Source organism: Gorilla gorilla, chromosome 1 (assembly GCF_029281585.2).
Source record: "Gorilla gorilla gorilla isolate KB3781 chromosome 1, NHGRI_mGorGor1-v2.1_pri, whole genome shotgun sequence".
In the NCBI taxonomy this organism is placed as follows: Eukaryota; Metazoa; Chordata; class Mammalia; order Primates; family Hominidae; genus Gorilla; species Gorilla gorilla.
In genome coordinates, this window is record NC_073224.2 from 97,304,141 (window position 1) to 97,319,884 (window position 15,744).

A 15,744-nucleotide genomic window follows, 5' to 3' on the forward strand; every position below is an offset into this window, starting at 1 on the left:
TATATATCCAAAGAAAATAAATCATTATATCAAAAACATAACCTGCACTCACATGTTTATCATTGCCCTATTCACAATAGCAAAGATAAATGTCTGTGATTGGGTAATTGAATAAAGAAAATCACGCGCACACACACACACACACACACACACCATAAAATACTAAGCCACAAAAATGAAAGAAATCATGTATTTTTCAGCAACATGGATAGAACTGGAGACCATTATTTTAAGTGAAACAACTCAGAGGCAGAAAGTCAAATACTGCATGTTCTCATTTATAAGTGGTAGCTAAATAATGTGTACACATGTACACAGGCTTTGTGAAATAATTATCACAGGAGTCTTGGAATGGTAGGAGGGTGGGAGGAGGGTAAGGGATGAAAAACTACTTAATGGGTACAATGTACACTACTCAGGTGACACTTACCTTAAAAACCTGGACTTTGCCACTACGTAATATATTCATATAATAAATCTGCGCCTGTATCCCTGAAATTTATACAAAAAAAGACATATTACATAGCAGAGAACAAGAATAATTTTACTTGACTTCTAATCAGAAACAATGGAGGCCAGAATAAATTCAATGACATTTTTAGTGTTATGCCAGAATTCTATATCCAGCAAAAATTTTATTCAAGGTAAAGGTAAAGATAATTTCAGGTAGGTAAAAATTGAGATAATTTATGCACTACCAGAAATGCTGAAGGGAGTTCTTCAGACTGAAGTTAAGTGACATCAGATGCAAGCTTTATATTTGCAGAATAAGGACAATTGAAAATGGCAAATATGTGGGTAAATATAAAGGAATATCTTTTTTTCTCCATTGTTTTAAATAATGTATTATTTAAAGAAAAATATGAAATATTATTGTAAGATTTATAATGTTTATAATGTGTGTTGACATCATACTTATGGCAACTATAGCACAAAGGAAAAGACAAATGTAAATATACTTTTATCAAATGCTTTTGTTTAATAAAAGTGGTACAATTTAACTCTAAGAAAAATTGTTATGAGTTATGAATGCATGTTAATCCACAGAGCAGCAGTTAGAATAATGCAAAGAGGTATAGCTAAGAAGACAATAGATAAATAAAATAGAATACTAAAAAATTTGTTTGATCCAAAAGAGGAAAGCAGTGAGAAATAGAGGAACAAGTAAAGGATAGGACGAATAGAAAAAATAGCAAAAGCTGGGTGTGGGGACTCGTGCCTTTAATCTCAACTACTCAGGAGGCTGAGACAGGAGGATTAGTTGAGGCCAGGAATTTATGATCAGCCTGGGCAATACAGTGAGACTCTTATCTCTAAGAAAAATTTTTTTTTAAAATGTCAGGGCATGGTGGTGTGTGCTTGTAGTTCCAGCTTATTGGGAGGCTGAAGTGGGAGGATTGCTTGAGTTTAGGAATTTGGGGCTGCAGTGAGCTGTGATGATGCCATTGATCTCCAGACTGGGCAACAGAGTGAGATCTCATCTCCTAAATATTAGAAAAATGGTAGACTTAAATCCAACAATATATGTAATTATGTTTAACCTAAGTATATTGAACATGTCTGTGAAAAGGCAGTCATTGTATTTTACCAGAATAGATGAAAACAAGCAAACCCCAAGTATACTTTATTTTATAAGACAAACATAAAAATATGTAGATATATTGAAAAAAGTATGGAGAAACATATGGTATGCAAACTCTAATTCTACTAGAGTGGTTGTACATTCCGGAACTTTCTATAGCATTTTTGGTAGTGTAGAAATTATTTGAATTTCCACCTACCTAAAAACGTTTTTCACGTTTATTTCTAAATCATTAGCAGACAAAGTAGACATAAAGACAATAAATATAACCATAGATGAGAAAATGATTTCATTATGATAAAGGTCTAATTCATCAGTAAGACATACCAATCTTAAATGCTCCTGCTCCTAATAACAGAACTTCAAAATAAATAAAGCAAAAACTAGGAGAAATCAAAAGAGAAACAGACAAACTCACAATTCTAATTGGGATTTTAGTCGTCTTCTTTTATCAATTGATTTAACAAGTAGACATAAAATAAGAATATACAACATCTGTTTCACAGTTTCTATCAATTTGACCTATTGATATCTAAGGACATTCTAACCAAAAACAGAACATACTGTCGTTTCAAGTGCTTATGGAATCAAGAGAGAACATGTGATGAATCATACAATGACTCAATAAACTTATAAAAATTATAATAATGCCGACTTTCTCTGACCATAATGAAATTCAGTTAGTAATAAGACAAAAAAAATAAAAAATTCTTAAACATTTAGAAATTAAACAACACACAGCTAAATAACTGACGGATTAAAGAAGAAACCATAAGGAACATCAGACAATATTATAAGTTGAATAGAAATGAAGACAAAAAGTATTAAATCTTGTGAAATTCAGCTAAACCAGTACATAGAAATTATAGTTTGAGTGCTTATAGTTAAGAAAACCAGTATATCAGCCATGGCCCATTCTTGAGACAGAAATCACATAGTAATTTCAACAATGAAAATTTAATATAATGAATTAATTGTAACAGGAGATTGCCTGTAGGTTCAGTGACATATGGAGCCACTAATGGCCAGATGGCAGTCTCATCTTCCAATTAAATGGACTATTGTTATGTTTTCTGGTAGAAGTATTTTCCCCGGGGGTGCTAAAACCAGCAAAGTTCAAGGTCGCTGAGACAGGCTAAAAACCTCTGTAAGTGAATTATTAGGCGTAGTAATAGGAATAAAAGAAATCCTTCCCACTTCCACCCTTTAACTCCTGACCCCTTGAATTTTAGCTATGATGGGGTGACAGTACTATATAACAGTATGATTCAAAACATACACTACATTCTATAAAACAGAACTCTATAATTTCAAGATATTTCCCAACTAGTGTTGTAACTAAGTCTTTAGTATGCCATTCATTTTTCAAGTACATAAGCTATTTTTGGACAATAAAGCTTGTGGTAAGACAAGTTTATTCCATGGACGTGAACCCATTGCTGTATCTCCTTTATTGTTAAATTAGTTCCTTGAGCAGATGCAATGCTATGGGAAATGGCATGAAAGTGTTTAAGGCATTCTGTGCACCCACAGACAGTGGTGCTGCCAGAAGCATTACAGGCAGGGAAAGCAAATCCACGTCTAGTATACAAGCCTATTCCAGCAAAGGCAAATTTCTTCCCCTTCCATTATAAAAGATGTTCAGATAATCAACTTGCTATGAGGCCATTTTTCACAAGGCATGGTGTTATAGTTAAGGTTTACTATTTGTCTCCATTCTCAACAAATTATGTGCTCAACAGCAGTGTTAGCTGGGTCAGCCTTGGTAAGGGGAAGCCCATATTGTTGAATCCATGTGTAGTCTCTGTCCCTGCTAACGTGGCCACTTTTTTCATCAGACCTTTGTATAAGCAAAGTGTCTGAGGAAAGAAGCTAACTGGCATCTATAGAACATGCCATTTTGCTCATGTGACCATTGTAAGCTTTCATTTTGCTTGGTGGGCCACAGTCACATTTTGGGTTTTGAGATATTAGCATCAATTCAGGGACAAGGTCAAGTTATTCTGAAATGTCTGAGTATTTTCTACTTCTCAATGGAGTATATGTATATACCTCTAGTATACGGCCACAGATCCTTTTGGGGGAAGTTTTGGTGGAAGATTTACAGTGTGTGCTTGCATCAGTGATACTTCCCCAAGAAGTCTTGAACTCCCTTTCAATTGAGGGTCATGGTTCTGTGAATTATGATAGGTCTAGAAACTGGTTGAAAGACCATGATGCTCTGTTGTATTAACTTAAGTCACATGACAGAAGTAGTGTTAGCTCTGGTCTGACATACTCTCTGGTAAGTTGGTTCAAGGACCTACCCTGTGTCTACTTCTTCAGTTCCTGAATGTATAATTAGAATAGACATACATAGCAACTGGCAGAATACTCAAAGTGGTTCCCTGACCCATAGCATGAGGGCCATTATAATAGGAAGTATTAAGTAGAAGCCCCTAGAACTTCCTTTTCCTACCAACATAGTACATATGAAGCAATTCTGCATTACTATGGGAATTGTAGAGATTAATGGCATCTTAAAAGACCTAAAAGAAGCAGGGGTGGTTATACCCATCATGTCCCTCTTTAATCCTCACTTGGTCTGTGAAAAAGTTAGATGTAAATTAGAGGAAGACTCTGGACTACTGTACGCTTAATCAGCTTGTCACACTAATTGCAGTTGCTCCTCCAGATGTAGTATCTCTATTGAAGCAAACAAACATAGCACCTGGCAGTTGGTATGTAGCTATTGAAATAGTGACTATTTCTCCACGTTAACTTTAAGGAGAACCAGAAGCAGTTGCTTTTACCTGGCAGGACCAATAGTGTACTTTCACAGTTTTGCCTTAGGGCTATGATAATTCTGCTGCCCTCCATCATAATATAGATCACAAAAATGTTGTTTGTCATAAAATTTCATAGAACATCACACTTATTACTTATATTGATAAAGTTAAGCAAATTGGATCAGTCAAAGGGAAGGTAACACATACTTTAGAGGCCTTAGTAATAAAGATGCATGAATAAGAGGGTAAGTTCTCATACTGTATAAGTCAGGGTCCAATTAGGAGAAAAAACACACAGTGATTTGAATAGGGAGTTTAATGTAATGAATTATTAAGTACAAGAGGGAACTTGAGTAATGAGGCATTTGATAGTAATTAGCAAAAATAATTCTAAAGAATATAGGAATAGCAGATATAAGTAACAGTCACTACCCCTAGGGTTAAGATAGAGTAGTGTGAAAAAACAAATTTTCCATGGATTTTTTTAGCATTCTTACAAAACCTCAGTCTTCAGAGACATGGAAATGTATACATTATAAGAATAGAGAATGTTTGCTTTCATTTCCTCTAGAAACATTTTGTTTTTTAGATACACTGAGTATTAAATCTGTAAACATTTGTTTCCCTAATGGTGGAGCCAATTGCTTCCATACTGTAAACCTTATCATCTCAGGAGCCAAATAGTAATTTTGGGTTAGGCACAAAAATTAAAGCATTATCTGCCTAGTTGTTTACATCCCAAATGGGGAGAACCCCAGGGCCATGAAGAAACATTTAGGTTGTAAAAGCCATAGACACTGGGTTTATCTTCCTCTTGGAGAAAGTGATATACAAACCAAAGAGTTAGAGTAAGGACTTTTCCTATTCAGTTCCAAGGAGATTCAGAAGGGGAGGGATAAAAATGATTTTTCCCCTTTATAAATGGAGGACATTTATGTTTCTTCATCTCTTGCATAGAGAGTAATTCTGCCACTTGTGTATCAATTTTTTTTTCTATTTGGGTCTTATAATGCAGGATTTTGGGTGTGGAGAGACTAATACTGCAATGTCATTTTGGCTATTGATTGTACATTGAACATGTTAAGAAATCAACTTTTATCAAGAAATCATCTTTTATCCAGAAACTTAATGTGTGCATTAAGGAAAATTTAATAAAGATAAACATTAAAAGCTGACATGCACCCAGAGGCAACCCTTCCTGCATCAGGGCTTATACCCAGACTTTATTAGAGAGGGCACAGTCTGGCATAGTGGCTCATGTCTGTAATCCCAGCACTTTGGGAAGCACAAGTGGGTGGATCTCTTGAGCCCAGGAGTTTGAGATGAGCCTGGGCAACATGGTGAAACCCTATCTTTACAAAGAATACAAAAACTAGCTAGGCATGGTGGCATGTGCCTGTCAGCTACTCAGGAGGCTGAGGTGGGAGGATCACTTGAAACCCAGGATGTCGAGGCTGCACTGAGTCTGTAATTGTGCCACTGCACTCCAGCCTGGATGACAGAGTGAGACCCTGTCTCAGCATTGATCCACTGTATGGCTGTGATGTTGCAATTAAGATGCTGCAATGTGCCATTCAGAGAGAACTTGATGGGATCTATACTTTTGAAATTTTGCCAAAAAAGATGCTCTCTAATGTACTGGGGAAAGTTATTCAGAAGAATATGTCTTACTAGAGGCACTCCACCATGCAAAGAGGGATGTTGAGGGAAACTTGGTGCTATTAATTACTGTGTACTGCAAGAGATGGATGTTGGTGAAGCTGACCATGTTGCAGGAATTTGGTATTGGTGAAGTCAGCCTATACTAAAGAAACCTGCCAGGTGGATCACACTGGCAATATAACTGGAAATTATGAGGCAGAGCATGAGAAAATAGGAAGCTGCACAAAATAAGAGTTACAGAAATTTGCATAAGCATCCCTCGTGTCTGTAACAGAATACTAAACTATGTGTACACTGGGCCAGATACCATAAGGCTGGCAGAGAAGAATTATGGGAAGATATGGGCTAAACAGAGATTATTAAGTTTACGCTTGGCTGGGGGATGTTGTAACCAGCTAGATTGGAGATGCTTAACTGAATACTGTGGGCCCTCAACTGAGATCTCAATAAGGCCATACCTTAGTGGTAGGGCTACTCTAACACTGAAGTAATGGGTAATGCGAAATGCCATATCAAACTTAGGAAGAAAGTTCAATAAGGTCAAGCTTATTTACAAGTAACTCAAATACCTAACAGAACACAGTTCAATACTCTTTTAAAATACATAAGAAAAAAATGCAGCTCTCCACACATAAAATAAAAATCTCCAATATTCACTAAAAAACTGCTAGATATATGAAGAAGCAGAAGTACGTCACCTATAATCAGAAGAAAAGTCAGTTGAGAAAAAAAGAGACAGAAATGAAAAAGATGATGGGGTTAGCAAACAGGGATGCTAAAACAATTACAAATAGTACAAATTTGTTTAAGGTTAAGAGGAAATATGGATGTAATAAGGAGAGGAATGAGTGAGGTAAAAGAACCAAATGTAACTTCTAGAAATCAAAGAAAATATCTGCAATAAAAATTTCACTGGATAAGATTAGTAGCAGACTAGAACCTGCAGAAGAAAAGGGCATTTAAATTGAAGACAAAGCAATAGAAATTATCAAAATAAGGAGCACACAGAGAGAAAAGATTGGAAAACAATCAACTGTGCTTTAGTGATTTGTAGAAAAAACATCAAGCAGTTCTTAGACAGAAATCTGTAGTTTCTAAGGCTTATATTGGTAAATAAGAAATGTCCAAATTCAATGATTAAGCATTTTAAGAGGCTGAAAGAAAAATTGAAGCCAAATTGGATAGAATAAGATAACAGAGAGGAGAACTGAAATCAATGAAATGAAAAGCAAACAAAAATAAAGTCAAAAAGCCCAAAAGTTTTTAAAAAAGTACCCTAAAACTTAAAGTACAATAAATAAATAAATAAATAAATAAATAAATAAATAAATAAATAAATAAGATAAACTTCTAGTTAGATGAGCCAAGAAAGAGAAGAAGACATAATTAATGAGGGACTCCAACTATAAATTCTGTAAATATAAGAAGATTAAAACAGGAATGTTATGAAGAACTTGTGCCAATAAATTCCACCACTTTTAAGAAGTGAATGATTCTTCAAAAGTCACAGGTGATAAAATTTTACTCAAGAAAATATAAGAAATGGAAAATCTGAATGGCCATATATCTATTAAATTAATTAAATTAAATTAAATTTTCCCACAAAGAATGTGCCAGGCTCAATGACATCACTAGTAAATTCTATAAAAGATTTAAGGAAGAACATGTACTAATTCATCACAAACTTTCTGATTAAAAAGGAAGTGAAAATACTTTCCATTTAGTTTTATAAGGCCAGCTTTATTCTGATATCAAAATCAGACAAAGTCTTCATGCACAACATAAAAAAAGAAAAACTAAAGAAAAACCTCCCTCATAAATACAGATGCAAAGCTCTTTAACAAAATGCTAGTAAATAAAACCCAACAATAATTAAAATGGGTCATATAAACAAGTAAAATTTACCCCAGGAATAAAAGGTTTGTTTAACATTTAAAAATCAGTTACTACAATTTGCTGTATATAGGAAAAGTCATGTGATTAACTGAAAATTGATTCAGGAAAAAAAATTGGCAAAATTTAGCCTTCATTCACGAAAAATCTTCTGGCAACCTAGAAATAGGAAAGAATCTTCTCAACTGCCAGCTATTATCATAAGCATAATGATTGATTTGTTTTAGATTTGTACAATTTGTTGTCCTTTAAAATAAGCCATAATTATACTTAATGGTGAACTCCAGGGTTTTGACATATGTAGAAATAAAATGAATTACAAACAGCACAAAGAAGAGGAATGAGTAAATGGCATCAAACTGTTTAATTTTCTTGTGTTATGTTTAAATGATATAATGTGAATTAAGGATAGACTTTGGAAACTTAAATGTCTATAATATAAATCATAGATCAATGATGAAGAAAAATAGGGAGGAGGAAGAGGGGATGGAGGGGCTGAAAAAGCCAATCTAACAGGTACAATATAACACTAAAAATACATGATTAATGCAAAACAAAGCAGGAAAGGAGGACTACAGGAAAAACAAATAAATAAAATAGAAAATAAATAGCCATACGGGAGACTTAAACCCAACCATATTAGCAACATATTAGCAATTCAACCTAGTAGACTAAACATCTCAATTAGAAGTTAAAGTTTCCCAAACTGAATTAAAAAAGCAGTACCTCTTATATAATGTTTGTATGAAGTGCACTTTAATTATAAATACCAAATAGATAAAAGTAAATGGATGGAAAATGTATGCCATGCAAAACAGTAAGCATCATAGGTTTCATATGATATATCAGACAAAGTAGACTCCAGAATAAAGAACATTATCATGGATAAATAGGAGTAGTATGACAAGAATATTATCATAAATATTATCATTCCAAAATGATAAAAAACATCAAGAATGAAGAAGACATAACAACATAACATATCTATGCACTTAATACCAGAGTTTCAAAATAAATAAAACAGAAACTGATAAAACTGAAAGGAAAAATTGACAATCTCACAATTATATTGTGCTATATTGATAGTTTAATACTTCTCCCTCAATAATTGTAACAAGTAGACATAAAATCAATAAAATTAAAGAAAAAATAAAAAGAATTGAAGAAAAAGGAAGAAAATGTTGACGAATAAAAAAAGGATACCTACAGTTTTAGCTAACTTGAGCTCTTTGTTGTTTATAAAGCACTCCATTTTAAAGTGGCAGAATACACTTTCCTTTCAAGTGTTCATGGGACAATCATGAAGAGAAACCATTTGCTGGAATTTAAAATAAGTCTAAATCCTTTAAAATACATTAAAAAGGAGTATAATAATACAGAGTATCTTCTACTATAACATAAATATATGTATAAAATACCTGAGTGTTTAAAAATTAAACACCACACTTTTAAATAACCCATGACTCAGAGAATAAATCAAAAGAAAGTTTAGAGAGTATTTTAAATTAAATGAAAATTTAAAAAATTGTCATGATGCTGTTAAAGTAGAGCTTAGGGAGAAATCATAGCATTGCATTTTTATATAAGATTAGAGGAATGGGATAAAATCAGTGATCTATCTTTCTATCTTAAAAAGCTAGATGGAGAAAAACAAACTCAATGTAAGAGCCATCCAAGTTTTGCATATATCAATAGTTCATTCATTTATATTGCTGATCAATATTCCATAGTATTAATGTGTTTTTTGCCTATTTTCAATTAGATTGTTTGCTTTCTTACTGTTGAATTTTGAGAGTTATAAAATATTTTTCTAGGAATCTACTGCCATTGACCTCCAAATTTTTACTACTATTCCAAATTCTCATGACAATAGTGGAAGGAATTCTGAGGTATTGAGAAGAGGAGGAAACAATAATCTCTAAGAACCACTGTGACTTTAGTCACAGGATTACAATAATAATGATAGATATATATTTTTTATTTTTAAATGTAAAAAATTTTTATTAGAAAATAAACAAAATGTGGTTGCACTGAGGAGATATCTGTTTCCCTAAGAAATATGCGGCATACCTATCAAATGTAAATTGTGCTAGGTAGACACTGATAAACCTTTATTGGTTAAGGTAGACACTGATAAACCTTTATTGGTTTATAATAGCAAGGTTTTAAACTTGAGAATAGAAAGGAACCGGGTTAAACTTAAATGATTAAAGTTAAGATTATAGAGAATAATATTTCCAGAATCAGCAGTTGAGTGATTTTTTTTCCCTAAATGACACTGACTCCACAGCATTATCTATCAGCATTTTCCACATCCTCTTCAGACTGCATCACGTGAAACAGGAATTATTTGTGAAGGTGTTTGTCCTTAGCTCCAGAATTTGTGCAGCAATAGGGACACTTTTTTTTCCAGAGGATACTAGGCCAGAGAGAGAGGGTTACACTGTGGGGTTTTGGGTTCTGAGTGGAAAGGCTCCTTAGATCTCTATAAAAGAGAAGGTGATGCAATCTGCTGAAAGTGAGGGTGCTGAATAAGGTTGGGCCTGTGCAATGCTCATAGTGAGTATTCAGAAAGCACAAGGAACGAAGGAAGGAAGGAAGGAAGGGAGGGAGGGAGGAAGATGGAGCACATTGTCATTGTTCTGGGAACTACTGTTCTAATCAATGTGAGAGAAGTCAACATACATACTCTAAGGATTTGTCCTTCAGACCACAAGGCCAGAGTTAATGGAGACTTTACCATGGCTAAAGAGAACTTGGCAGTGATCATTGGAAGGATAAGTAGAGCTGTCCTTTGAGAATGAAACAAAGATCTCCAAACTTGGGCTCCTGGGGCATGAAGATGTTGGCTATATACATCTTACTTTCAAATGCTTCTGGATCTTCTCGTTACTGGAATCTGGGCCACAAAGGTTGGGAGGCAAACAGTAACTGGTAGTTTTAATAATTAACTATCACTGATTTCGCAGCCAAAGGTCATTCTCTTTGTACCTTTCTGAAGCTCAGACTCAAGACACATAGATATGTGAAGAAGTGAAAAATCCAAATTATTGATTCTCTTCCACACCCTCCACCTCCTACCCTATGTAGGTAAACTGTAAATGGTCTGAGCTCTGTGGCAGAAGCTCCTCTAACTAGTGAGACACTTAGCACTTTGTGAGGGTGTTGTGTAGCCTGCTCAAACTTGCTGCTGGCATTGGACTTTGCTCGGACATATAGGAGAGGTAGTGGGGTGGGCTGGAAGGCATGTGGGAAAAGTGGGGAAAAAAACTGCTAATAAAAGGGTTCAATCTGCTTTTTTCTTACCTAACATTTTGTTGGGTAAATATTTTTCTTCTTTTCTTTTTCTTGGGCATACATAAGAGTGAGTTCTTGTTTCTTAGAGAATCTATTACTTACTATGTGAGCTTGGTTCTACAGCTAGAGAAACTTCTGCAGACATTTGCTTTGTTCTTGAGCCTTCTTTAGCTTCACCCTTACCCGCAGGCTCCATTTCTTTAAAACCTAGTACAAAGACAGTGAATTAGTTCTAGTTAAGTCGAGAATTAAAGAATACAGTTTGTACAGTGGGGTTAAAATGTTGCTCTCCAAATCATTGAAGATTTAACCACCTTAGCGCTCACTGCTACTAGCTTTAGGAGTCCTCCTGAGGCATTGCTGGACCCTGGGTCAATAGAAAGGCATGGTGAGGCAAGGTCTATAGCAGGGATATTTTGTGGGCTCATTCCAAGACAGTCCTGGGACACGAGTAGGATTTCTATGGAAATGGGTTCCACAAGGACCAGTTCTTTGTGGAAGTAATCTGGCTATCAGAGATTCTTTTGCGTGTGTGTGTATAAGTGAGGTACATCTGCCAACCTGATATTCTAGAGCAATGGAAAAGAGTTCACTTCTGAACTCTAGACTAAAATGTTTTTTATCACCAAGCCCCATCTAAGAACTCAGAAATAAATATGACTGGCATTTGAATTGGATCATTATTAGCTTACTTTCCTTATGTTTCTGCTACTACTTTTGCATTGCTTATGCTTCAAGTTGCCTGCAAAATTTAATTTTTAAATGCTTTGTTAAGCTTGTAAAATGATTTTTTTTCCTAAACAGAGGGCTTTGTGTATAGTTATTAAGATCTTCATTAATCAGTTCTTTATTACCCTGAGCAGCAGAGAATTAAAGAGTAACCGAAAATATATTTTGAACAGCCAGAATGATGTGACTAAATAAATCTATGCTCTAAAATGTATTGGCAGCATTTTTTTCTGGGATTAGTTTGCTAAGAGTTTCATTATGAATGGATGCCGAATTTCATGAAAGTCTTTTTCCACATAGATTGAGATGATGACATGCTTTTCTTATTTTTGTAGTTGTGGTGAAATAAATGTATTGATTTAAAAATGTTAACCCCAGCTTTAATCCTTGGAGTAAATCCAACACAATTGTGATGAATAACCAGGTTTAAATACTGCTACTGTCCTTGTCAGATTTTGCTATCAGGCTATGCTTTTACTAAATAAATTAGGAAAAGTTCCCTCATTTTTATTCTCTGGAGCAATTTTTGTAAGATTGGTGCTTAACAGCGATCATCTGATCTGATCCAGGTGTTGTCTTTATACAAAGATTTAAAAGTATAAATTCAATTTCTTTAATATAAGTTTATTTAGATTCTCAGTTTTTTTGTGTTTGATTTTATGAGTTATATTTTTAGGTTTATTTTATCTAAAACTTTTCAAATATTTGATATAAAATTATCTGTAATATCTTCTTATGATTTCACATGCCCATAGGTTCATGATATTTGTTTTTTGTGCTTGCTTTCTTTATTTCTTGATCTGTCTAGGTAGGGGAATATTAACTTCATTGGTTTCTCCAAATTACAAACTTTTTGCTTTATTGATCTTCTCTAGTTTATTCTTTTCTATTTGACAAATTCTTGCCTTAATTTATTGAATTATAGATCCTTAGTTTAAGTTACAAATGCTTAATTGATTGATTTTTATCTTCTTTTCTAAGATGTGCATTTAAAGCTGTATACTGCTCTATAATCACTGCTGTAGCAATATTTGACAAGTTTTTACATGGCTTATCTTTATTATCATTCAGATAAATTATTTTTTAATGTCCACTGAGATTTATTTCTCACCTGCTGTTTGTTAAAAATATATTTAAAATTTTAAAAATAATTTTTTAACAGATTTGGGTTTCTGGCTTAATTATAAGTCAGGAAATATACACTACATGATTTTAATTCTTTGAAATTTTTTGAGAATTGCTTTATGATGTAGCATATAGTCAAGTTTAAAAAATGTTTTGTATGCACTTGAAAAGAGTGTGTATTCAACAGTTGGTGAGTAGTGACATCTGTATCTATATACATGTATATATAAATTCAATCAAGTTTGTTAATGAGTTGTTTAAACTTTTTGTCTCCATACAATTTTTCATTTAACTATTCTATCAGCTTCTGATAATTGTGTCAAATACTTCCACTATAATTTCATGTCCCAGGTGTGGCATGAAAGCAGCAGAGAGAACTACTGGATCTGAAAAGGAAGCTGATAAAGATAATGGACATCTTTCAGTTGATTACCTGTGTGGACAGATGACCCAATTCCTATAGGGCCACTCCTATGGGAGTGTTGTGCTGTTGAATATTCACAAGACTCTGAAAAACTGGTACAACTTAGGGAACAGAAGGGGAATCCCTAGTAAAGTGAGGCTATATTTTTTCAAAGCTCAATGGGATAGAGGCTCAAAAAAAAAAAAAGAATAGATCAGGTTTGGAGAAGGGGGTGAAGAAGACGGTTGAGTAGAATCTTTGAGCAATTGTCCTCCTTTAGTAAAATCATCTGAACAACTACTCACACAAGAAAGCACCTTTGTAAGAACAAGAACATCAGGCGCTGATGCATGTTCACCTGCATCAAGAACATTCAGGGAAATATAACCTCAACAAATGTTCTAAAGAAGTCACCAGTGACATCCTAAAGTGAAGACAATGTGACAATGTGTGATCTCTCAGAAAGTGAATTAAAAATCGTTGTTTTGAGGAAGCTCAATAAACTTTAAGAAAACAGGAAAACAATTTAGAAATTTATTAGATAAATTTAAAAATCTCTTGATTGAAGCAATAATTTAAAAAAACACCCAGATATCCTGGAGCTGAAAAATACAGTTGGCAAACTAAAAAATGCATCAGAGTATCCCAACAACAGAATTTATCAAGCAGAAAAAAGAGTTCAAAGATGGGCTATTTGAAAGCACACAATCAGAGGAGAAGAAAGGAAAAAATGAAAAATGCTTGTGAGATCTAAAAAATAGCCTCAAAAATAATCTAAGCGTCATTGGCCTTAAAAAGGGAGTGGAGAAAGAGATAGTGGTAGAATGTTCAATCAAAGAGATAATACTGGAGAAACTCCAAGCCTAGAGAAACATATAGAGATCCAAGCACAAGAATGTCAAAGATCACCAGGCAGCTTAAACTCAAAAACGATACTCCAAGGCATATAACATTCGAACTCTCAAAAGGTCAAGGACAAAGAGAGGGTCCTAAAAGCAGCAAGAGAAAAGAAACAAGAGACTCAAACACCTCAATTGCAAAAATAATCCCAAATAATCTCATTCTTAAAAGGGGGAGGAAGACCTGAATATACATTTATCAAAAGAAAACATGCAAATGGCCAAAATATATATTTTAAAATGCTCAATGTCACTAATCATCAGGAAAATGCAATCAAAACTGCAATGAAATGACCAGTTAAAATGATATAGCCAGTTAAAATGGCTATTATCAAAAAGACTGAAAATAATGATACCAGTGAGGATGTGCAGAAAATGGAATGTTGATACACTGTTGGTAGAAAAGTAAATTAGTACTGCAAGTATGAAAAGCAATATAGAAGTTCCTCATAAAACTAAAAATAGAAACTACCATATGATCTAGCAATTTTGCTGCTGAGTATATACCTAAAAAAAGGAAATCAGTATATTGAAGAAATATCTGCACTTCCATGTTTATTGCAGCACTATTCACAATACTCAAGATATGGAATTAACCTACATGTTCATCTATGGATGAATGGATAAAGAAAATGTAGGATATATACATAATGGACTACAGTTTAGCCATAAAAATGCAATCCTGTCATTTGTGACAACATGGATGAATCTGGAAGATATTATGTTAGAGGAAGTAAGCCAGGCACAGAAAGACAAATATCACATGTTCTCACTCATACGTGGGAACTAAAAATATATATCATGGAGATAGTAAGTAGAATGGTGATAATCAGCGGCTGGAAAGGCTTGGAGAGAGGGGAGAATGAAGAGAGATTGGTGAATGGATACAAAAATACCATTAGAAGGAATAAATTTTAGTGTTTGTTAACCCATCGGGGTGACAAGAATTTATTGTATATTTTTAAATAGCTAGCAAAGAAACTTCGAATGTTCCCAACACAAAGAAATGATAAAGGTTTGCGGTGATAAATATCCCAATTACCCTAATTTGACCATTACACATAGTAGTTATCAAAATATCGCATGTACCCCCATAAATATGTATTACTATGTGTATCAATAAAAAAGGAAAGATATAGGCCAAAATACAGAAAAAGTAAATTTTAGGCCAGGCGTGGTGGCTCACGCCTGTAATCCCAGCACTTTGGGAGTCCAGGATGGGTGGATCACGAGGTCAGGGGTTCGAGACCAGCCTGACCAACATGGTAAAACCCCATCTCTACTAAAGATACAAAAATTAGCTGGGTGTGGTGGCGGGTGCCTGTAATCCCAGCTGCTCAGGAGGCTGAGGCAGAAGAATTGCTTGAACCCGGGAGGCGGAGGTTG

At 34.3% G+C, this 15,744-nt stretch overlaps 1 long non-coding RNA gene across 1 annotated transcript in view; it reads right to left on the reverse strand.

Moving 5' to 3' along the window:
• Nucleotides 1-429: 429 nt before the first annotated feature.
• LOC129527058 (uncharacterized) overlaps nucleotides 430-15,744 on the reverse strand; it is a 39,225-nt gene continuing 23,910 nt past the window's right edge. The window contains exons 2-3 of the long non-coding RNA XR_008671914.2: nucleotides 11,305-11,409; nucleotides 430-492 (exon numbers count right to left, since the gene is read on the reverse strand). This is a non-coding gene — a long non-coding RNA (uncharacterized lncRNA). The remainder of the gene's footprint in view (nucleotides 493-11,304; nucleotides 11,410-15,744) is intronic.